The sequence below is a fragment of the Asterias amurensis genome, chromosome 9, assembly GCF_032118995.1.
Source record: "Asterias amurensis chromosome 9, ASM3211899v1".
Taxonomy (NCBI): domain Eukaryota; kingdom Metazoa; phylum Echinodermata; class Asteroidea; order Forcipulatida; family Asteriidae; genus Asterias; species Asterias amurensis.
In genome coordinates, this window is record NC_092656.1 from 2,872,473 (window position 1) to 2,898,555 (window position 26,083).

The 26,083-nt window shown below is 39.4% G+C and overlaps 1 protein-coding gene across 1 annotated transcript in view; it reads left to right on the top strand.

Moving 5' to 3' along the window:
- The window catches only part of LOC139941709 (ADAMTS-like protein 5), a 113,073-nt gene that overhangs the window by 13,284 nt on the left and 73,706 nt on the right, over positions 1-26,083 (top strand). Inside the window, exon 2 of the mRNA XM_071938319.1 lies at positions 16,508-16,578. The gene's annotated coding sequence lies outside the window, so the exon portion shown is untranslated. The remainder of the gene's footprint in view (positions 1-16,507; positions 16,579-26,083) is intronic.

Below are 26,083 nucleotides of genomic sequence, written 5' to 3' on the forward strand. Positions count from 1 at the left end.
AAAAAACACAATAAAATTATATCACCAGACCACTCGAGTTATAGTTATGATAAGCTTAATAAACGTTTTGTGCATAAAATGAACTTTGTGTGTACGCTAAAGCTTTCTCATTGCTTCAAAGGGATGGTATACTTGTTGGTTACGCAAATCCCTACCTCCATGCTCAAATCAAACAAAAAATTGCCATGAAAACGTACTTAAGAAGAAACGGTGCAGCTGTTTATCACCAATAATATTTATTACAATTTTGGAACAGATTCCCTGCAAAGGAATGTGCTTTTAGAGAAAGGGATTCAAAAACAATTCAATCTGGAAAACGTTTCTGCAGAAACGTTTCTCAGATCGTGTATTCCAATTATGTATTATAATTTTTTTATAATAATTATTTATTATCACTATTATTATATTCTTCCTGCGTGAACATAACCGCTCCAGGTTTTCGCGATATCTCAAAATCTAGCGACCACCTTTTGAAATAAAGTTGTCACTGGTACTGTATATATCTACACTCTAGGATCAAAGCAATAGCATGGTTCCAAAAGCCGTATGTATGCTTTGCCTTTAAGCCCCAAATCGTCAAGGGACAATGATCCACAGCATTTCACTCAGGACTTCTGTTATTATAATGTCTTTCCCTCATGGACGTACCAATAACGCCTCCAACTTAACCTTTATCGGGGAAGCTAGTTTTGTCTTTCTTCAAGAGTGGTATTATCATCTTAGAGGAAAGACGCATCAAGGCAAGAAGCATCAAAGCATCACGTATTGGGCAGACTAGACGGTAACGAGGGAGGGCTTGCTTGGAACATGTGTCCACAAGATGGGGAATGAATATGGAACTCTCCATCACTTTATCTTAGATTTTGTCTTTATACCACAAATTTCTTCTTAATATTCTTCTTCCAGTAAAGTACAATCCACCATCTTTTGTATTACGTACTTCTCAAAACTTATCATATATGTCACAGGATTTTAAGTACTAAATGTGTTGTGTCTTGGCAATTGAATTTTCTATGAAACACAGGCAATACTTACGTAGAATTTGTTTACGTTTCGACTATAGTATCACTAGTCATCCTCAGAACGAGGCACCACCAGTCGGTTGGTGGCGCTGCTGTTTCATGTTGTGTCTGTTTTCTTTCGTTTTGTTTTGGTTTTAAGTCTGTATTATCTTATTTTTCTTATGAAGCTATAATGGATTGTCACTGTCTTATGTAGAATGGGTGTTTTACCGAAACTATCAAATTCTTGCGAGGAGTGACTAATAGATGGCGGAGGAAGGCATCTTTCCTCCTTTGGGTAATGAATAGTTTGCCAACTAAACCAACCTTATTATGGAGGGGACTGCGTACTGTCAATTCAGGTTCTTGTATAGCGTGTGGTAATTAAGCAAGGTTTTTAGGGCAACACCTTTTTCTGCGAAGGCCGCCGGAAAGGCAAGGATAGTGAGTATTTCTTTTGAATGGCAATAAAAGCTAAAAAGGATGGTTGCTTTAAAGGCACTGGACACTAGTGGTAATTACTCAAATTAAGTATTAGCATACACAATTACTTGGTAACGAGCAACGGAGAGCTAATGGTAGTATAAAACATTGTGAGAAACGACTCCCTCTGAAGTAGTGTAGTTTTGAGAAAGAGGTAATTTCTCTCTCAATTTGAATCTGAAAAGAAAGACTTCAGGTCTGAGCTTGTCTTGGGCATCTGAAGAAGAAAAAAATACATTTTGTGCAACAAGGGTGCTTTTCTTTTCATTCTTTCGTTGCCACTTCGAAAACAAATTAAGCAAAAATTGAGCCACAAGAGATATATACTCTCTTTTCGACAACCGTCGATCGAGAACGTGCGGACAAAAATGGCTTCATACCCCGACCGAAAAAACAGACCATATAATTTGTGTAAGTCCCTTATATCTACAAAGCTATATAATGCCATGTTGTTTTTTTCAAAAGCTCGACCCTAATACCGCTTGTTTAGCTCCTGCCACTGAAAATCCACCAGGCGACCCAAATTACTCTCCTTCCTTGAACTTTATAAAACCCCAAAAAGATCAAAACCCAAAAGATCAAACCAGATATCTTTTATGGACGTGAAAATTAAATGTTGCGTAGCTGACAGCTGTGCCCTCTTTGCAAGAATTTCCCGTAATTGAAAACCCTGGTCCCGGGCTTTGCCAAGGTATATCACAAGTTCATTTATATAAAGCTTGTATGCGGTCAATCTACGAGGAAATAGATTGAACTTGAGTGAATTGGAGCTGGCTACCCCTAGAAGCTGATGACGATGTCAGGTATGGGGGTTAAACACCCCGAGGATTTTCACATTAAGGTTTTCTGGAGTGGTAGTTGTGTGTGCGTTTACTTTTAAAACGGTGCATCAGATGGAAAACTCGTCTCGGCATTTCTGCGATTGAATTCAACCCAGGTGTAAATGCGTTCCGGTGTTGTGAGCCAGGCCAGCAAGTAACACGATCCAACCCTTCGACTTGTGGCATTTTAAACACAGTGACTTTTTTGTTCTCACATCGTCTCTGCGCTAGAAATTTCTGTCAAGGTTGTGGGCCGGAGGAAACAACATTTCTTTTCCGAGAGGCATTAACTGAACTCCAAATCTTCGCCTTTTCATAACAACAAAACTAGTGGGTAACATTTGCTGTTGTCTGCTAATCTCCCCTGACGGTTGTTTCTGAGAAGTGCGCCTAAAGGCGAACATTTCTTTTGCATTACAATTTCCTGAGTTACAACACCGCCTCAGGCACTGTATAACACCTTAGGTGACCTAGAGACCTATAGGGAGAGAGTGCGACGTCTAGCTTCAGACGGATCCATCTTTGGGCAAAAACAAACTTTGACACATCGATTTGATGTTCTGTTTCTTTAGTTGCAATTTGTGTTCCTTGAAGGTGCCACCTAACACATTTAATAAACTTTGGACTGCGTTATCTAAAAATACATGTGTGTTATAGCTTCAGACTGAATCATTTTTGGGCGAAAAACTTCGACACATGGATTTGATGTTCTGTAGTTACAATTTTTGTTCTTACTAAAGGTGGCCCATCTTACACAGCTGATCATTTTTGACTGCATAAATTTTGTAAAATATCTAAACATTGCAACTATTGACAAGACGTTCATTACCAAAACAAGACCCAATAATAGAGACTCAATTAGTCAAGAACCGAAAACCAAGAACCAGTAACCGAGATCCAAGAGCCAAGTCACAAGAACCGATACCCAAACACATCCTGTGTTATGTTCCCTATGACTATATTAACTTCTAATTTCTGAAGCAACCCCCATGGGTTTTGTTCACACTGTCTCTAGAGAACCTCTTACTTGACGTACCGTCTTTCGAGGACCTATCGTCTGTATTTTTTTCTCAGAAGGTGTACACATAAATTTAGAGCCAAACTTTGCAAACCAACGATACATTGATACCTCAACATGCAATGCCTGAAATCCCATGTAGAGCCAAACTTGTTTCCCTCCTAGCTTCGGTCACTACTTTATAAATAACTGAACAAGATGACTAAAACATGTATTTTCTCAAAATGTGTCAAGGTTTCTCGTCAAACTTCAGCAATGTAACAAATAAACACCTCCAGGTAAAGGCTTAACATATACCGTTCCCTAACCATGGTAATTACTAAATCAACTTATACAAGTTGGTTTGTGAACTTTTATCAGATGTAGTTCATGGATTTAGGTTAAAGAAAAGCGACTTGACACAATGCTTTTGCTTGTTGCGTTGATGATAAGATTGAAGTGGAAATTGGCAGTCATGGTCAGTGTCAGAGTTTTATTGAATATACGTGTTGTGATAAGTTTCTGCTCACCAGGGATTTTTAGGCAGTCGTACCGATCCTTAAGCCTACGACATAAATAAACGATTGCTATAATTACATACATCGTCAACAAATGTAGGCCTAATAATTTAAACCGAATTGCCAATTTTCTTAAGGGACAGAATAAAGACTGGTTCCACACAGTATAACCAAGACTCTCACACTCAAATTTGTTTTGAAAAGGTACCTTTGTATAAATTATTGAATATTCATAATCTTAACACAAAAAACCTCGGTTTTCGACTAAAAAAGTCCTCGGTTTTCGACTAAACAAGTCCGATGTTCGTGTTTAAAAGTCATGACAACAACATTTTTGTTTTTTGTTTTTTGTTTACATGTTATCAGTTCTGGTAGCGATGACGTTATTATCAATAAACCATTCAAAATGCACCAAACCTTAACGTGAATCGAGAAATTGAAAAGAAAAACAAGATGCGTGAAAAATGCGGCAAATTTGAACAGACAGACACGTCTTCTGTTCCACGAGTTAAGATAAAACAATCACCATGCCATCAAAGGTTTTCATCTGTAGTTAATGTCACTCTCATACACATCCCAGCAAGCGGGTCTGGATGAATTATTTGATCAAGTGCAGGGTCCAGCTCCCAAGCGGTAGGTGACAAGGGACGGGAACAAACGTAATAATGACCTGTCTTCGCTTAGATTTATCAGCCCAGCGATCATCTTTATTTCCAAAGTCTGTCTGTGTATATTTTGGAGAGGAAATTAGAGCCATCTTTCAGTCGTGAACGATTGTAATGATAATCCCGAGCCACCATCCGAAAGCTGAAGTTAATTCGCAAAGTCGAACGTGACAGTTACCTTTGTGGGTATAGTACCTGCTGTCGTTCAATCAATTTCAAAAAAGAATTTTACTATTTTCCTCCTAAAATCAGCTATTTTTGCGTAAAAATTGCTAATAGTTTTTGGAACATTGTCTCGACATGCTCGACTGGTACTAAAATTTGTTTGTGGAGTGTTTGTGAAGGGTAAACAATTTGTAAAATGCATTTAGTTTGTGGATAGCTAAAGAAAACCAAATATTGTTTTGATCTGTCGTACGAAGGGGCTCAGGGGGCCTCTGTCTCCCCAGATTGGCGCCGTTTTATCCGATCATAACTACGGTACCTTTGGCGCCTTACATCTACGCTGGAAACCGCGACAAGCTCGTTTTCCAAGGGGCGAGGTCACTTGCAAAAAAAAAAGTGAGTGGTGAAATTTTCTAGACTTCACATTAAATGAAGATGTACCTTAATCCTCTGCTGATCTCATGGTGGAAAGGTTGACATGTTTCTTGAGGAAGGTGCTCGAAGTTGATGTTTGTCTTCAGGTATGTGTTCATCTGTATAGAGAGAGAAGCAAATAACACAAACAATTGTTTAAATTTGACTAATTTAAGAAAATATGATACTCATTGGTTGATATGACGGCATATGACAAGTTTACTGATTTTAGATTGTACAAGGAATTCACAAAGTATAGTGGGCAGATATAGAAAATATTGTGGGGATTTGTGTTTTTGAGGTCGCTCGTATAATTTGGCACGAAGTATGCCGTAAAGGACCATCGTTTGTTTTAATTTTGAAAAAATTAATAAAAATATAGCTAGAGCAACAAGTTACGTTCAATATTTTCAAAATGGCTGACGTTGCGTGTTATAACATTCCTAAATACTTATTTATAGTCACTTTCCAATTTAAGTTTCAAAAATTGTCTTTATCAATACTTCCTATTCACACATGTTTTCCTAAGTTTCTGGAAATACATTATAGGCTTTTCTCTGGTCGCTGTCAGTCAACATGTATTCACAAACCTGTTAAACCGCTTTGATCATTGCCGGGAATATACACATCCTAGGAATCAAGGTCGCTTACATATTTTTTACTTACGAAAAACCCAAAACCTGTATATATTTTCCACATAGATCAGATATTTTGTTTTCTGGAATTTCGTAAAGAAACCACACGACTACCCCAAAACGCTGGTGGTGGGCCGCCCGAATAAGATAACCCAGAGGTTGGTGGACTTATACGGTGTCCGTGAACGACCGTCGAGTATTGGTTTCTGTCAATCATCACTCCGTTTATAGACCACGTATTGCCTGTGCCGGTTTATGTCGCTCGTCGACGCATTTAAGGAAAGTAATGGGTTGTGATAAAACATGGTTTTACACTTATGCTCAATAATCGGGGCCGACCTAAGTGCGAGCGAGAGTGAAGCGTTGCATGCAAAATTTCGTACAAAATTTTTGTAAACTTGTAAGATGTAAACTAATTTGCTGGCTTTGTGCTGCAATGTAGGTCGGTATTTAAAGGAACATTATAGAAATGGTAAGAAGTGTGGTGAATTATTCCACTTGCAAATTATAATACATATAGTGCTTTATAGTATAAAGCACTGTATTCCGATGCCATAGTATCATGTGTAAAGTATGAATCGAAGGTTTATCAAGTCTAAAATGCTAATAATCCTGGGGGGCCCACCATGGTGCAGTGGGTGGATGTCGGACTCCGAAGCGAAAGGTCCCAGGTTCGAGCCACGGTGGTGGCAGCGCAGTGAGTGGCCGGCCGCGAAGTCTCGACCCGCGGCGCAGTGTCGCGCACCCACCGCCCATACTCTACTACCTAAAACACCTTATACCTCAAACAATAATGTTTTATTTATAATATTTTTCATAAAAAAATAGAAAAAAAATAAAAATAATAATAATAACAATAATTGCCTCGAATTTTTCGGTAGTGGGATTCGATCCGGAGACCTTTCGGTATAGAGTCGGTAGCCCTTCCACTGGACCACTGCTCCTTCTTACTAAATATGCGTTCGAGTTGAACTCTAAAACTTCGTATGAACAACTTGACATCTAAACGTACTAAAAAGAGCACCCATGATTCGGACCCAGTACCTTGTGTATGGAATAGAGAGCCCTTCCACTGAGCCACTGCTCCTCTTATCTTACTTTAAACTGCGTGTGAGTTTAATTTTACCTACAAGCATGTGCCTTTCAGAGTCCTTTACCCATGCAAGTATAAAGCACTGCACTCCCATGCCATAGTATCATGTGTAAAGTATGAACCGAAGGTTTATCAAGTCTAAAATGCTAGTTATCTTGGGGGGACCCGGGGGACCCACCGTGGTGTAGTTGGTGGGTGTCGGACTCATCAGCGAAAGGTCCCGGGTTCGAGCCACGGTGGTGGCAGCGAAGTGAAGTCTCGACTCAAGGCGCAGTGGCACCCACCGACCATACTAACTAAACAAACTTGTTTTATACTTTGTTAAATATGTTTTTTAATGAAAAATAATCACTCAGTTTTAATTTATAAAAAAAATATTATTCGAGAACACCTATGATTCGAACCCAGTTCCTTTGGTGGTAGAGTCCAGAGCCCTTCTACTGGGCCACTAATTATAATACTTACACTGCGGTCGGTAGGTCCCATGTTACGTGTGAGGCACCCTCGTTTTATAACCAGAAAAATATGAACAATTTAAACCAAAATCAAAAATGTAATAATCTGTCCAATTTAACTTGATAAAATTATCATACAAGAACGGAATACTCATCTGGAGTTTCACAAAAAAGCATGTGATGATTGATTCAATGTCAAAGAAATTTAGCTTAACAAGAAAAACTTGAAGATGATGTAATCACAGAGGAAGGATGTAAGCTTACTCCACGGGGACGTCTTCCCTCATCCCGAAGGCTTCAAACTATAATTTACAAATCAAGAATTAACTGCCCAATTCCGGTAGGGCTGCATATTTATTCAATTATCTAATTATAGTATCTCCCAATGGTTACGTAGCTTTACAAATATGGAGGTCCTTCGGGGTCAGCAATTTCAATGTTTAAAGCCAGTGGACATTATTGGTAATTGTCAAAGACCAGTCTTCTTACTTGCTGTATCACAACATATGCATAAATACCAAACCTGTGAAAGTTTGAGCTCGATTGGTCGTCGGAGTTGCGAGATAACTACGAAAGAAAAAATCACCCTTATCACACGAAGTTGTGTGCTTTCGGATGCTTGATTTCGAGACCTCAAATTCTAAACTTGAGGTCTCGAAATCAAATTCGTGGAAAATTACTGCTTTCTCGAAAACTAGTCCACTTCAGATGGAGCTGTTTCTCACAATGTTTTGTACCACCAACCTTTCCCCATTACTCGTTACAAAGTAAGGTTTTATGCTAATAATTATTTTGAGTAATTACCAATAGTGTCCACTGCCTTTAACTAAATATAAAATTCGACTGAAGTTTAAAATTGATCTCCGCAACGATTTAAAGACAATGCACACTATTGGTATTGTTAAAGACGAGTCTTCTCACTTGGTGAATCTCAACATAATATGCATAAAATAGCAAACCTGTGAAAGTTTGAGCTCAAATGGTCGTCGAAGTTGCGAGATAACTATGAAAGAAAAAAACAACCTTGTCACACAAAGTTGTGTGCTTTCAGGTGCATGATTTCGAGGTATCGAAATCAAATTCGTGGAAAATTACTTCTTTCTTGAAAACTACGTCACTTCAGAGGGAGCCGTTTCTCACAATGTTTTAAACTTTTAACAGCTCTGCATTACTCTTTACCAAGTAAGGTTGTATGTTAATTATTTTGAGTAATTACCAATAGTGTCCACTGCCTTGAATAGATGTTAGTTTTGCATCGGGGATAAAGAACATGAGTTTTTACCCTAACACCGGTGTGTACTAAGCGCTGTATACTCAGTACATTCCCGAATTCTGCGAGAAAAAAAACACAGACACATCACTCATATGGGACTCGAACCCACGACCTTTGCATCGCTAGAGCAGATGTCTTTGTTTTGCGATACTATGTCGACAACTAGCCGTCGACATCAAGACTGTGTGGGGTAGTTTACATGTCAAGAGCCTACACCCGAAATTACTTTTCAAGTTCCGTTGATGTCGTCAGGAACCAAATTAAGTTGACAAGTAAAGGTGACTAAACCAAACATGTTCGCACAGTTTCAGTGAATAGAACTAGTGAATAAGAAGCAGCATTCCGTGTTTGCCATTTCCCCTTGGACGTGTCAAATGAGTCGCCAATAAACTTTGTTTTGTCCACTATAAGTAGTATTGTCCGGTCCCTGATCAGCTGAACTCTCTCCCTAGAGTATGTTGCGGGTAGCTTTGACCTTGCTGACGGTCGGGAAACTTGGAGCGGATGGGCTGCTTCGTATCCATCATCGACGGACTTCGGAGGGTGAATTATTTTCTCTCTGTTCTCTCCATGGGAATCTCAAGTTGATGGGTGTTCTAGTTAAATCACCCCGATGGTCTGAGGTGATGGCACTGTGTGGTGGACAATTCTAGGAGCAAAAGAAATCACGAGGGAATTCCACCGTGAGTCATGCTGTGTTATCCTGGGCGTACAACTACGAACGAGAGGAAAAAAGGGGGTTTGTAGCAACACATCAACCCCGGGGGACGCGAACCGCTTCCCCCCTCGGTGGTTGTCCGTGGTAGGCTCAGAGATCTCGTTATCGGTCTTTCTTCACTTGTTGATCCAATTGTCCCACACCCAAATGTGGTCATTGTTTATTTAAGAAACCTCTCCACAGGCAACTTTTGTTGGCATCTCATCCTCCTCGCCTCAATTCAATGAAAGGTCATCAGATCAACAATGGGCGAGTGCTCTAAAATAGCCCAACGTGGAAACACTAAGATTGTTTCTGAAGTTATACTCGACAGTTGTCGGTTTGGAGAAAACTTATCTATTAAAAAAAACCGATTTTGAGTTAAACAAAGAAAAACATTATTATAGTAGAGCGTGAGTTGAACCGGCGACCTCCGGAAATGTGCCGACGCTCTGCCAATTGATGTATCTAATCCCTAATGTTGGCGGTCACCCCTCAGGGAGAATAAGGAGACGGTCAAAATTAGGGATAGACCTTATGCATTGACGTCATCCAGCGGCCATCTTAGTGGAAAAACGGTGACGAAACAATCGAAACGTACATATTTGTAAGCGCGGCGCACAGGATTGGCCAATGAACAACCTCCTTTTGACCACAAGGTGAGGGCGCCCTACTGAAATGACGTCATGTGCATAGACCTTATAGCGAATACCAATGCGCAAGCGCAGACTGTTGAATGAGGTGCATTGTGGGATAGATATGGATCAAATTTGGATACCAGCAAGACCACAATGCACCTAATTCCAAGCTTTACGCGCGCGCCCCCGGTATTTGCGAAAAGGTCTATGAGGTCTATTATAATATATCCCTAATTTTCAGTTGGTAGAGCACAGTCACGTTTTCGGAGGTTACGGGTTCAGGTCCCGCTCTAGTAATTTTTCTTAGTTCAACCCTTAATGATTCTTTTTTACAAATGATTCAAAGCATTGGTTCGTATGGGACCTGGATTCATTTTGGATATCCTATTGCATGGTTGCTTGAACACTCGGTGACGATACAACCAATATAAATGAGTTGAACTCAGCAAACAAGTCCGATATAGGAAAAAGAAAAAAAAACGATCTTATACCGACAATGCTTATAAGCAGAACATATTGCTTAAGAATTGTCTGCTTAGCAAAAATGAGCAGGATACCAGTAACATTTGGTTCATGTGGTTTGGCTGGTAACCTGACATTCTTGTGAGCTTAGTGGTTTGTGCTATTAGCTACTTGTGTACCCATTGAGCCCTTAGATAAGACCCTGGTGTATCTCGACGATGTTCATCAAATTAATAATTATTCATGGACTGTCTCCCTAAGGATTGGGGTCTTAACGGACCAAACCAAAACGGGGTTCATAAACGGATCATAATTAGTGGCCAATTTTAGAGGTTCAACCCGAGTTTACCACAGTTTGATGGTATCAGACAGTTGCTGGTGACGCTTCCTTTTTTTTCTCTGCATTTGAAGGGATCTATTTCGGGTACTATTGTTGGTGGTATGAGTCTCTTCTTACACAAGTAGGCTGCATTGTACATCATTTGTCATTTCAGTGATGTGCAGCCAGCTCTTTGTTACCTTCTTTTGTTAGGCAGCTGCTGTGAACCACAGGCCATGCATATACAAAGACACCAAATGAACAACCCATAAATATTGAGCAATTCTTTCTAGTTCTTGTATTTGACAGACTCAAAAAATAATTTGTCATCATTGACACAGCGACTGTTAATGGTGTGATTATAAGTAACATTGAAATGACTAATACAACGGTGGTTTTCAAAACTTTTGTTCATAAAGTGGAAACAATGTATACCCACGATTGCGGTCTTGCACTTTAATTTCATTTATCGCTCTTCTGGCTGTTCATGCTCATGCACACTCAAAGGCCGTGTTAATCTCAGTACTATTTATATTTAAAAAGAAGAAGAAAAACACTTTTTTTTGAAATATTTCTTAAGACTGACTACATTCGTCGCAGGAGCAAATTGTAGCTAACTTCCATTCAAATCCACTCGGTTCTACACACTAGCGTCCAGACATAGACCTTATTGAGGTTCCTGGATGGTAGCAGCTCATGTTTCCAACGCAAGGAAGCAGCCTATAGCGTTTTAATCTATACGGTGTCACACTGAGCGAAAAGGAGGTTACCAGACACTACATGACAATTGCTTATCTTGAAGATGCCTCAAATACTCCACAAAAGATGAGAGTACTTTCCAAACGGATATGATCATCATGCTGATTGATGGGCGTCAGTGTCAAGTGTGCTTTCAAACATTTTGAAATACCAGGCATTGGTGGTGTGTTTTCCCCTTTAAATTAACACCGAGGGAACTTTTTTTGTGGCCGGTTCGAGGTCTTCCCAGACGGGTGTGGGGGCACTGGGGCGCGGGTCAAATCCACACACGGGTCCCTAGTGAGTTTTGGGTGAAAAAGATACACAGAGTGCCGCCTAGGCCATGGATGGAACACTGAAACCGCCCTTTCCTCGATAGGAAATCAAATTAGCGCACTCTATCTTCGCAGAAACCGGTGCCAGTTCGCGTAACTACTGACAATGTTCACATAAGTGAAGCTAAACTGTTGTGACGTGTGCTCATGACGTCACGGTCGGTACGAGTGACTCATGAGAAGAAAATCACACACACAAAAATGTTCAGAATACTTTCTGGGTAAATAGTGTTGTTTTAGTTGATTCCACTTTCACACAACATAATCTTGGGTAAGCTCAAGTGATCTAAAGCCACAAATCCACCCATGTTGAATTATTTAGAGTGAGTTTAAGTGAAGTCGGGCAATCGGTTCGATCAAACTCAAATCAAATCTGAACGGGGATTCAACTGTACAAGCAAAAGGAAATCCCTCTTTTCCAACAGGAAATCTACGTGTGCTCAATAAGGTCCTCCCCAGAAATCCCCGAATATCCTTTAGCGTGTAACTCTCTATGTCACCTGGCACTTGGATTCCGATTGAATTATGTAGCCGGCTCGATAGAATCTCCGTGTAGCTAATCCAATGACAAATCTCTGAGAAACACTTCAATGTTAATCAAGGAACTCAGCAAAACGTGGCCATGCCGTAAAAACATTTTTGGTAAAATTGTGGAAGGGTTAGGATTAGCGGGAAGTGTATTGTTATAGATGTTCAGCATTAATTAATTTAAAATGTAGAATTATTTTGACCTTAAGGAAAGCTTAGATTATACTGACTTAATGAATTAAAGGGAATGTTTTATATGTTTGGTAACCACTCTTAAAATTAATGGCAATACAATATTAAATTTTTGTTAGAAGAACAACATCTTTCGAAAGTATAACAACAGTTTGATGTCTGTTTCACTTCGAAGTAGTGTGGTTATGGTTGGAAAAATATATCCGTTTTAATCCCCCATATTTGAATCTGAATTAGAAGCGTTACTAAGCGTTTCTCAAATTTGTGTCTCCAAATTATGGATCGTTCTTCCCGCTTTGACATAAACCGTTCCGGATTTTCGGCGATATCAAAAAGTCCGCCACCTTTATTAAAGGCAGTGGACACTATTGGTTAATGGTAATTACTCAAAATAATTATTAGCATAAAACCTTACTTGGAAACGAGTAATGGGAAAGGTTGGTTGTATAAAACATTGTAAGAAACGGCTCCCTCTGAAATAACGTAGTTTTTGAGAAAGAAGTTATTTTCCACGAATTTGATATCGAGACCGCAGATTTAGAACTTGAGGTCTCGAAATCAAGCATCTGAAAGCACACAACTTCGTGTGACAAGGATGTTTTTTCTTTCATTATTATCTCGCAACTTCGACGACCGATTGAGCTCAAATGTTCACAGGTTTGTTATTTTATGCATATGTTGAGATACACCAAGTTACGAGACTGGTCTCTGACAATTACCAATAGTGTCCAGAGTCTTTAAAACAATCGAACGGTTCTAAAAACCAATGATAATCCCTCTCTTCCAAGAGGACAATTAAAACGTGTTTTTTTTTATTAGACGGAACAACAAATCATTACTGGCAATTACAGTTAAAGTTGCTGTTGCCAAAATGGTATCTGTACACATCATTATGAAAACCCAGCATTTGGGATGCAATGCTCTTCATGTTAGAGACGAATCCTCGAGTGAAGTGGGGACTCATCTCCTTAATCCCCGGTGGGATTCGGACTCCGAATCACATAACGTGAACGGCGAGCAAAGTTCCCCCTAAAGGGAAGGTACACCTTTGGTTATTGTCAAAGACCAGTGTCTCACGTGGTGTATCTCAACATATGCATGAAATAACAAATCTGTGAAAATTGTTGTTTTCAGATAGGAATATAAGTCTTCTAGCTAGAAGTCTTTAAATATTTTAGCGAGAAATTACCTCTTTTTAAAAAACTACGTTACTTCAGAGGGAGCCGTTTCCCACAATGTTTAACACTATCAACAGCTCTCCAATGCTAGTTACCAAGTCAGTTTTTTAAGTTAATATTTGTTTTGAGTAATTACCAAACGTGTACCTTCCCTTTAACTTGGTATCCAAATAATTATTCAACCTAAGCACAGAAGAAGGCTATGTTTGGCGTGTCTGATTGCTAGTGTTATATGGAACACTAACTCTTCCCAATATTTTGAGGTCACAATAATCATGCGTGATCCATTGCATATAAACCCCAACACGACACAGGCATCAGAGCTATCACGGGCTTAAGTCTTTACGACTTCCCGCTAGATCACAAAGACTTAAATCATAATACGCAGATTATATGGTTTCAATCAGTTCCAATGTATGATTAAATTAAAACTGCAATTTTTGTTCGAGGAGAACCGGCGCCGAAGTCTGGCCCGGGCTTTTTATCCCCGAATGCTTGCGGATTCTCATCACCAGCAGCTGCTCCTTCTTAGACTGTACACGTTAGCGCATCTATAGAAAAGGACATCATGGATTCCTAAAGCTTAAGGTCTTCTAAATCTTGGCTTCGGCTCCGTGAACTGCTAGAGCGAAGTCCTCTAACTTAAACACATCAGTTGTGTTGTATATCAAAGTATTTCATCTTCTTACATTCGCAGTTTTCTTGTGCTTTGCGTAAGATCAGTTTGGTGTAAACAGTCTTGGCGTCGAGGAGGCTGCAGATGGTGTTTTTCTTCTCTAGAGCATGTTTAATGTAGATGCTACATTACTCTTTATATAACTCCATTTTATAAACCATCTGTGTCTGAAGAGCTGTAAAGTATTTCTTAGAGATAACTGCACTACAGTATTTCCAACCCAATACTTAAAGAGTCATTATCCTGCAAGGTATTACATTAGGCTGAATTCTTTGGTAAATTAGTTTGCAAAATATAGTCAAATAATAGTTTAAATCATTGTTTAATTTTTGACTTATATGATGAGCAATCCCACGCAATGCCATTTTCACTGGATGCTTGAAATTGTTTCTAGTTTCCTAATTCAGGAATGCAGTGAATGTGCTTCTCCTTCCTTCTTTAACTTGGGTTAACTCGAAGTAGGCCATACAATCCCCAACATGTGGAAAAACAGTTTGCTGAAAAGATTCCTTTCTCCGAGATGACTTTAATGCCCACAAACCTTGACACTTTGAGCTAAAGAAAATATTATCACTTTGAAAATTGGCTGTTCAGGTTTCCATTTTAAAAAGGGCAAAATGTGACCTTATTTCCGATCAACATCCAGAAGAAGTAGCAATCGGCCGTCCACACTCACAATCATGCTAACTAGCGCGGTTTGTTCATCATCATCATACATGTCTAATTAGTCTATTAACCCATTAGCCTACGTTCAGGTTGACTAATAACACTAGCATCAAGTAATTTCCAATTTCAATGAACCAAATGAACCAAATGATATAGCCTTGCTTGATCTATTATGGTTTACAAAAAGGTTGACGTTAACTGGCGTCCACCATTCCAACGTTCAAGGATATGATGCACTCACCCATTGAGCCCCTAACTTAAAAAAAAAAACACTCTTAAAATGACGGGACTAAACGATGACATCTAGCCAATGTCTTGATGTTTTTGGATTTACTGAAAAGAATGAAGCTATCAATAAGCATTAGGTTGGTCCTGTGATATGAAACACACAGTAGAGTGGTTATTGACATGTCTCTAGGCAACATGACTAAGACGGCGCTCAAAAATATCTCATTCAACAAGCGATCTGATATTTTGATACGCCAGTAACTTGATTAAACTTAAAGCTGTATACTATTACAAAATGCATGCTCACTGGAGTAATATCGCTTTGAAATAATAAATTGTTTATAAAAAAAATAGTCCCGAATTTTGACGATTAATGATATTATAGCACGTGCTTTGGTAGCAATTTGAATTTAACCGCCGGTTCGTCTGGTACCCTTTCTCTTGCACCATAAACTCAACTCGATGCGAGTGCAGGGAATTGTCAATGTTCACGTTTTGGGGTGAACCACGCACAATCTTATACGGATCCGGTTTGTGGGGTCCTGCTATTGCTGTCCTCTTATTCTCTTCTCTAAAGATGTCCTTATGGGGTCCAGGTTGAACAAATAATTCCCTTGTGGGGATACAGTGTTCCATTGTGTATAATACCCCACAAGGGCTATTATCGAAAGCTTGCAGCTCTGTGTTGTAGTCACTGTACTGTACACTTCTAATTCAAAGCAAAATATCCGTTTACAAAAATACATTCAATGGCCACGGGCAAACATCATTGGAATAGTATCTTTAAATAAAATGGGTGTATTTTTCCCAAAGCAATTATGATGAATAACCAGCTGGCTCGATGTCAAACTTCAACATGAAGTCATGGGGTTCAAACTTGATTGAGAAATCAAGTAACAAGTGGTTGATATCACGAGGGTGTGCCCCGTCATTGGGTTTCCAATCTGCGCTACATTAGCCAGGAGTCTGCGTGTCGTACATGCTGGCAAGGGGGGGGGGGGGTTTCCAAAGTCAATGGGAATGTCAATGCCAAGACCAAGTGACGTAATGATGAAATTTGTACTGAAGAGCCCCCCCTTACATTTTAGCACCGGGCCCACTTTCATAAAGCCTGTAAGCACGAACAATTCCTAAGCAAAGAAATGTATTACTTAACAGAAACAGGGTTACCAGCCAAAATAATGACTATCGAATCGAGCCTGCCAATTGCTTCGCAAACTGTAAAAACACTTCAGTTTCGAATATAGACGAAAACTACGAATGTACCACTTGTTCGAATTTATCATAGACCAATACTTATAATGCGTTTTTTTTCACCGTTTGTGTTTAGTTTGCAGATTACAGATTGAACTGGTATCGCCTTCGAAGTAAAGACAACTTCATTACCATATACTTATTAAGGTAAGTGGAAACTAATTTGCATTTGAAACATGTGAATCGATCCCAATATTTTGAAAGTCCCGGAGAGTGGCTATAAAAAGATTAGATTTTACCTTGGACTGTGCGTCAGTTTGACCCATTTCTGGGTAGTTTTTGACACTTATTCCGGGTCATGCCACATCTCGACATTTTGGATGTCACTTCCAGAACACCGTATTCATACAGTGCGGATAACTATGCCATGTATATCATACATGCACAACTTGTGTTCGTTGATTTTGCAATCATACCATCTGATTCCCATTTGATGTCAGCACACTATATTAGGTTTATTATGTCATCATCCCGCAGTAAACTATCTCATGATCTAGACATTTTGGATGTCACTTCCAGAACACCGTATTCATACAGTGCGGATAACTATGCCATGTATATCATACATGCACAACTTGTGTTCGTTGATTTTGCAATCATACCATCTGATTCCCATCTGATGTCAGCACACTATCATGTCAGCCTTGAATTGTTTACGTAAAATTAAACTCAAGTATAGCACTGATAGTTCATAGAGGCAGACGTACTCAATGCAATTACTTATTGCCAATAAATATTTACTTTTAAAGAAATGAGGATGGCCTTACCATGAAAGTAGTTGCATACTTGCATACTTGCACACTTGCATACTTGCATACTTGCCATGAAAACGAATGAAGTTCCTTTATGTATAGTATATTCACTTTCGTATAGTGATTCGGAGTAGTTTGGGATCGGGTGGGGGGGGGGGGGGGGGGGTTAAGAGAGGCGTGAAGTGTTCTACCAAACGCACGGGATGCGGATAAATAGTTCCTGGACATTTATTGCTGGAATTTTTGTGTGTTAAGGTTGAGGGCGTAAATCTTGAAGGTAATCGCTGATTCGCTGTACTTGGAAACGCCATTTTCTTTTTAAGTTTCCTAAATTTCAAAGTTCCCTTAACAATCCAAGTTATTTAAACGTTTCCACGCCAATGGAAATTATTTTCAAAAACCCATCCACGTTTTTCTAAATTTTCCCTACCAATCAAATTTATTTCAAAATTACAAGCCAATCCAGATTGCTTTACAAATTTAAAACCAATTCAAATTAGTTAGTTTCCCACAAATCCAAATTATTTACACTTTCACCAACCATTTCCTCTTTCGATATAATTTCCCTCTGGTCTTGAGTTCTTTGTTGTGATTGGTCATTCACCTGCCAAAATGGGATTATAAAGTCATTTAGGGACGCTCGTTCCCACTCCTTATACTCCACCTCCTTACTCATACAAAACTACTACAAAAATAAAGTTTGCCTTTATAAAAACACTACTAGGGCCAGTTGTAACTGTTGTTTGTATTCAGCCACACAGAGCCTACACCAAATAGCCTAACAGAAACAGTAACGCCATAATATAACCCCTAAGGGGGCACAACCACATTGTGTTCAACGATCCGAAAGCAACGTGGAGAAATGAAGAAAAATAATTACAGTATGAAAACAAGAATTACCCCAACAAGTCATAAAAACACAAACATTGCCGCCAGCGAATTGGTTCAAATTCTCTGTCAATGATATTTTGAGAGATTAAAAGTGATTTACTACCAGGCTGGAAATGAAGCTGACAAAATAACACTGGTCAGTTGTGATAGAGAGTTGTGATTGTTTGCCGTAATTGATTGTAATGTAATTTTCTATCCAATCACAACCAATTGGGGTGGAAGGAGGGGTCAGTGGACATGGTTGTAGTTCTGCAAAGAGACGGAGAGAAGGAGGGGGAGTGGTAGAGGGAGAAGGGGGAGGGGGCGACACACAGAACAAAGTATTGTGAAGGAAGTTCAAAACTGTTTGTCCATTAGACTGCATAAAAGAGCAGTATGAGATGTTGAATTCTCGGTGTTCCCTGCAGTAGTAATTGGTTGGACTTACTCAGTTTGACTGGACAAAGACACAAGTTGAAGTTAACTGAACATCGCCATGTTGGGACATGTATTGTCATAAACACAACAGGTCAAGGGTCACTATGACGTATGTGTACTTTTTTATGCATATTCAACATTCCCAAAAGAGTGAATATTATTCAGTATTGGTTAAACAAGTCCAAATTATACGTTTATTGCTCTTTCTGTATCTTATATCGTTTTACCAATGTGCAGTATTGGTCTTTTTATCTGCCCGAGAAAATAAATAAATTAAGTATAAATGTAAATGGAGGTCACCCCTTTCCGTATAGCTTTTTGAACTTCATTCGTTTTGTTTATCAAATTAAATCCTTCATAAAACAGTCTGGTGTGACACTTAACATCACAACAACAAGACTACATTTATTTGTGACAAAATAAGTGTTTTGTTGGTTGGATTGGAGAAAGCAAATTCAATGTAATCAAAGCTTGAATAACTTGGTATTGACAACACGCAAACGGTATTGGTATTGACAAAACGCAAAAGGACGGGCACACTTACTGCTTGTATATCTGATTATTTCTGATATGAATGAAATAGCCATGGCAACTTGATATTATCATTGTCGATTATTTGTGTGTCAGACTCCGATTCAAATAAACAATAATCAACAAAGGAATACACTGTTTATAGCTAAATTCTATTGAATAATAAAATTATTGACCTTGGTTTTAATATAACATACTATAATGCATTTACAGTGTGTTATGTTTGTTGGCGCGCACGCTATAGTAACATGTTTCAAATATTTCCCCGTGATCGTCAATGCATATCAATCTACATTAACCTATCATGGAGTCATATAGCCAATAGTATTAAACAATAACAGTAACCTTCCGGCACCCTAGAGCATATAAACATCCTTACTACGTACCAAGTCCATTAATTCCCCGCTCCTCTGAGTTGTTGTAAATTTGTCCCCGTTACGCGCACGTGACCTCAGGCGAGGAGCGGTGGGATTGTTCTACCCTGTCGCTGAGGGGCCCTAAATAGTGAGAAAAGTGACGGACAACATAGAGAAATTTGGCGCGCAATGCCGACCCAAACTGTCAGTTTTGTTTCCAGGTGGGTTTATTCAAATGATTATGACTTGATGTCCGCAGAGGTATGTCGTGATTTAAAGGGTGGGCATGAGGCCAAGTTGTTAGGGGTCGGACATGCAGTGGCACGTGTGTGAACGCGGGAAAGTAGTTCAAACAAAACAAAATGGCGGACGATCTCTTAGTGCCGCTCGACGTTGACGGTGGTGCGTGATTTACGCCGAGGTCAACATCGTAAATTACCAAACAGTTCCCCGATTGTGCAAAAGTGGAACGGCATTGGTTTTACGACTTGCTTCATAAAGTGTAATTTATGCTTGTTGTTCGACGAAAGATTTGGAAATTCATATAGTCATATCGAAGATCGATTCACGACCATGGCTGCCTCTATAACCTTCAACAAGTTGAATAACTTGGGGGCTATTATGACATGGATATTGACCCTAAACAACAATTATCTACAAACTAGTTCACATCATTCTGTTGTCATACAATACTTCAAGGTGCGCTGTTTCACCAAACGCAAGTGCCACAATTATGAGAACCGGCCTGAAACAGATACTGGGACAGTTTTTACTTCAAGCTGTGAAACGTCATTAAACTCAACTTCAGGCTTGGTTCATAATTATGTGTTGACAGAGAGGAATGGTCACATTTTACAGGAAATTTCTCAAAATATGTTTAGTGGCTGTCGGTATAGTATAGGGTACCTTCGAGTTTAATAGAAACTCATTCAACTCGGGTAGCCTTTAAAGGCAGTGGACACTATTGGTAACTACTCAAAATAATTATTAGCACAAAACCTTTCTTGATGACGAGTAATGGGGAGAGGTTGGTAGTATAAAACATTGTGAGAAACGGCTCCCTCTGAAGTGCCATAGTTTTCGAGAAAGAAGTAATTTTCCACGAATTTGATTTCGAGACCTCAGATTTCGAACTTGAGGTCTCGAAATCAACCATCTAAACGCACACAACTTCGTGTGACAAGTGTGTTTTCTTCTTTCATTATTATCTCGCAACTTTGATGACCGATTGAGCTCAAATTTTCACAGGTTAGTTATTTTATGCATATGTTGAGATACACCAACTGTGAAGGCTAGTCTTTGACAATATTACCAATAGTGTCCACTGCCTTTAAGAAACCTTTCTTTTCATACGAGGTTTTACTTTTTTGGAGCATTATCATTGTCACAAACTATTTTATAAGTTCAATTGTCCCGGAGGTGAAACTCAGAAACGGCAATATTTTCCAAGCTTTCATGCTAAGATGCATCATCGGTATGTGTTAGGTTTTGGTTTGCTTTTGTTTTTAATTCAAAATAAGTGCTCGCTCACTGATGCAAACTAAAATACGATATCCCTGTATGTTGTTTTAAAGGGGTCATTCTAAAACTAGCTAAACGTTCATGGCCAAGTCTTTGAGTGAAATCAATTCAGGCATGTGTTGAAAAACTACGCTTGTTACAACAGGTGTGAACAGATCAGCTGGAATTCCCAAGTATACACACCGGTCTCGGCAGGTCAGGAATTAATTTAATGTTTCGCACTTCACCACATGAGGGCGTTCTTTGAAGGATGATTGACACCTTTTCGTGGGTGGTTGCGTCCCGCGTGCACGGAAGTTTTCGGTCGTTTTCGGTCCGGGGAATCCACCGAACACGTTTGTCAATGAACTTTTTTATTTTCGAAGGTTTTTTCTTCTCTGTTCGTCTGAAGAGATTTTCAAGGTTATGTTTATCTTGTTTAAAAAACAGGTTTTCGCTCCAGCGGTTATTGATAAAATCGCCGTAATGTCATCGACAAGTGGGCAGATTTAATCCCTTAAGAATATATTACATATCTGCTTTACAATAAACACGAACGAGTTAAGTGTTGCAAACAAGGGAGCTCAAAACACCGACCGTATCAGAAAACTTTTTCGGAGTTTCTGAAAAGAACTTTGTTTCTCAAGTTATCCCCCAAAATATAATACATTGTTTGAATGGGCTTTGAATAACAGGTCGGCTACCATTGAACGTGTGAACACCGAAGCTTCCAGCAGTGACTGAAAACAGTAGTAGGCTCCTACCGTCTGACGGGTTTAATGAGCCGTCCAACTTCAGTCCATTATTACTGAGCGGTCTTCCCATGGAAAAGAAAATTACCCTCCGCTATTATTATATCAACGTATTGTATATCTTTTGTGGATGATGGAAGAGGTGGCTTAGGGTTGTAGACTGTGAGGTCGGATACAGTTGTATAGCTGTCAGGGGGATTGGCTTTATTTAAGATTATTAACAATCGCAGACTTCGCTGAAATCTGTTCATGGCCGCCATTTGCACGAATTTCTTTCTTATCACAGCACCTATACGCAATCATATAGCGGAAGAGTTGCTGTTAAAATTGTGTACAATTCCTACGGAAGGAGACCCCATTCTGACTGGATTTATGTTTGTTGAATTTCATTTTCCAAAAAGAAAGTTGGGGATAAATACCACGTCCGGTCAAAGATAATGAACGTTTCCCAAGATTTGTCGTTACCTAAGTGATATGGTTACTGGTCAGCACCTATGTTGCTTTTTAAACACTGGGTTTTTGACAGCAGATGAAATATCTGCATGAAGAATGGAAATCTGGGGATAGCTCTGTTGTAATATAACGCAGAGTTTGATCATCCGTTGTACCAAAGTTAAAGAGAAATTTCTCTAACAGTAACATCCTTGACCGATAACACCACTCATAGAAGAAGCAATAGTCACCTTCACCTAAAACAGCAAAGAAGAAATGCGAACAGATGGCAATTGTCACAATCTTTTTCCTCTCGATTATTGTAGATCAGGTGTGTGACATTCAGTCTTGTATCAATAATGAGAGTGTATACCACAATAGTACAGACTTTGCAAAACATAAACAATGTTTCATTTACATCTTCCCTTTAACCTGTAAACCAACATCACCCCCAGTGATTCTACTTGTTAAACAGCGGACTGGGGTCAGACGAGGGCAATTGCACAGTTACCATCTTAGTGGGGGTAAGGACCAACCTCCCTCCCTAGGTGACACGAGTTGAAAACACCCCCCGATCCCTGGCATTAAACTGGACCACTATATGATTACCTGATAATACCCTACAATTAATGTGAACTGTTGATCCCAATGGAGAAGCACTATTTTAAGCCGAGGGGCCTACAGACCGTGGTTCAGGGGTGTTATGGGTTGGTATTTACCAAATTATACCTTGAGGCCATTCACTGTGTTTCAAGTGCAGTGCTTGGTATAAGTCAGAATTAAAGAGGTATGTCAATGCAAAAAACATGAAAGGACTACAAGCTACAGCCATGGAGCTATCTACAACCGAAGCTCATTGGTGCTACGATTCAAACACAGGCACAGTAACTCAAACCATGGAGGTAGTCTAAACTCTTACAAACAACAAAAGGTATAGTCTCTGCCTTTAAAGCTGATAAATAAAATTATACACAAAAGCATGCCCCACGTAGTATAGAAATGGGTGCAGTTGGTTTTTCCACTTTTGCAACAATCAGACCAATTTAAGTGAATGTTGTCTTTGAGGCAGTGGACACTATAGGTAATTACTCACCCAAACTAATTGGTAATTACTCAAACAAATTATTAAAACCTATCTTGGTCATGAGTAATGGGGAGCTGTTGGTAGTATAATACATTGTGAGAAACGGCTCCCTCTGAAGTAGCGTAGTTTTCGAGAGAAGCAATTTTTCACGAATTTGATTTGGAGACCTCAGATTTAGAGTTTTAGGTCTCGAAATCAAGCATCTGAAAGCACTGCACAACTTGGTATGACAAGGGTGTTTTTCTTTCATTATTAACTCGCAACTTCGACGACTAATTGATTTCATATTTTCACAGGCTTGTTATTTTATGCATAAAAAAATGTTGAAATACACCAAATGAGAAGACTGGTCTTTGACAATTATTACCAAAAGTGTCCAGTGTCTTTGAAGGCCGAGCTGATCATGTTTTCATTGGTCAAAATTCACACGGAAACATCACATAAATAAGTTGACACCCGGATGAACTACTGGAATTGAACATTTAAAAAACTTCACCGTATGTGTACTCAGTGAGGGAGTTTGTTTTCCAATAACCCAGAGTAGTGAACCGATACTGTTAGAAACTGCGTTCTCAAGGGTATTTTCCCGCGTAAAGCAACACGTTTATTTAATTCCACTTTGCGCATTGACGTGCTCCCAAAGCTCCCAAATGGCACCCCTTGTGTGATTGGCAAATTTATCTTGATCATGTCAGTTCCAGCTGGTGGTGTTCGATTCGATCGGGGAGAGACCTCAACGAAATTACACTTGGCACCCTTTGTAAAGACACCCTCGATAAAAAATCGATTGTTAATTGTCGGCTAAATGGCGCTCTTCAGAAGGGTATAAATTCGCCGGTTGATTTTTAATCCGAGGTAGCTGGAATGTCGAGTGAGTTTTATCACATTCTTCTGCCACTGCACTCAGGTTATGTAAATAAAGTGACTTGATACAGTGTCGAAATGCAATCATAGACTTCGATTTCCTCCAAGGATTTCTGATTTGTTCATTTGGTTATGGTCCAAAATAACTTATGGCGTTCGAACGTGACCTTCCGATCAAGATGCTGTGATCGTGTTCATAATTGCAGATCAAATACTTAATTTTGGTAACTCTCATCGGCACTGCGAAACCTTCTGATCACAGTATTCCTTCACAATAGAAGAGCAGAGTATACTATTCGAAACGTCTGTCTCGTGTATTATATTGAGTGGGGGCATTACCAAAATAAACGCTTATTGGATTGAATTGAACTGAAGTAAAGACGAGCAGACTATTCAGTTCGAAACATCGAGAACACTCCGGCTCGCAATATTTTTCATAGTTAATTCTAACACTACGGAGCGTTGATACGCGTCGAGACACAACTTGCCAAACTCCACAAAGGAACGCATCCAGTCACTCCATCAAATATAATCATACGAAGACTCCCCCAAATCGGTTTCTTTTTCTGTCCATGAACTCACTGTATTGAAGATTATGGATGACATCCGCCGTGTCCTGACATAGGAAGAGTCGATTGTTGCAACCCATGTATAGTTCACTCCCACTCCCAAGGGGGGTGTCAAGGCATCATCCCTAAACTTTATGACCAGCCCCCCTCCCCCCCCCCCCCCCCCCTTTGTCAGAGATGAGTGTGAGTCACCTTTCATATCAAACAGCTTCATATTATTTTGTATCCCTTACACCGATGTGTATTAATCATAGTAATCTAAGTACTTTCCCGAGTTCTGTGAACAAAACTAACAGGCAAATCACTCGGGTGGGATTCGAACCCACAACCTTTGCATTGCTAGGTCCACCGCTGTTTTCTTACCACTAGACCTCCGACCAAACAGCTTCACGATCGATCTATTGATAATTGTTTTAGCTCCCCCCCCCGTCTCAACCTGTATATGCACCATCATCACCATCCCCTCAAATGTTGCTTGGCCAATCAGACAAAACTCCTTTTTCGCTGATTAGCTATATAGATAGCCTTTGTGCGAAAAGAGAGAGCTTTTTCAAGAAAGCTAACCTGCTGCACTGAAAAACAGGGGTGTTAAAAAGTACACCAGTATGTTGTCACAAGATACATCAAAACAAAAATCTAAATTTACACCATGGGGTGTTAAAAATAACACTAAAATAACACTAGTTTATCCTATTATAATTGTGTGTTATTTTAACATCCCGAAGTCTTGATTTGACATTACCCTGGTGACAATTTTAACACCCCAGTTTTTGTACTGTGGTTTGAGATGGAGCAAGACCAAATAATAATATGTTGAAAAATATGAGACGTTTTCAATCCATAAGTGTTGGTTTCCTCCTGCATCCCACTTAATTCTTAACCTCATTTCAATGCCTCATGAGACACAAAAAGGTAGAGTGCCCCGAGGGTAGGTATTATTGTTCTCGCTATCCAGTTAGCCTTTTGTAAGTGTATTCATTTCGACTTCGTTAAATGCTCTCTGCAGTAGGGCCAATGTGTGCACTGCGGGTGCTTATTCGATTTCAGGTATTTCTGATTCGATGAATCGATACTGCTTTATACCAAGTGTAGGTTTCATTTTGTATTTCACGATTTAGACGACTCTGCTGCTACATGCGGTTGGCGTTTTAAAGGGAAGGTCTTCCTTTGGTTTATGGAACCACTTGATGCTTCTGATCCTATATATATATTCATACAATAAAAATAACCTGTGAAAGTTTCATTACTGGTAGGGTTCATGTGATATCGCCGAAAATCTGAAGCGATATGTTTATGTACTGCAGTAACATATCTGACAGTAAAGGTTCTTAGATTCAAATGGGGGGGGGGGGGGGGGGTGGTACAGCATGATCTAGTTTTCCTATAACCACATTGCTGCAAAGTAAAGTGATTCTCAAAAATGCTTTATACTATCGAAAGCTACTTCTTTAGTGCGATTACAACTTCATTTTTTAAGAGTGCCCTACCAAATGTATGTAGGCTT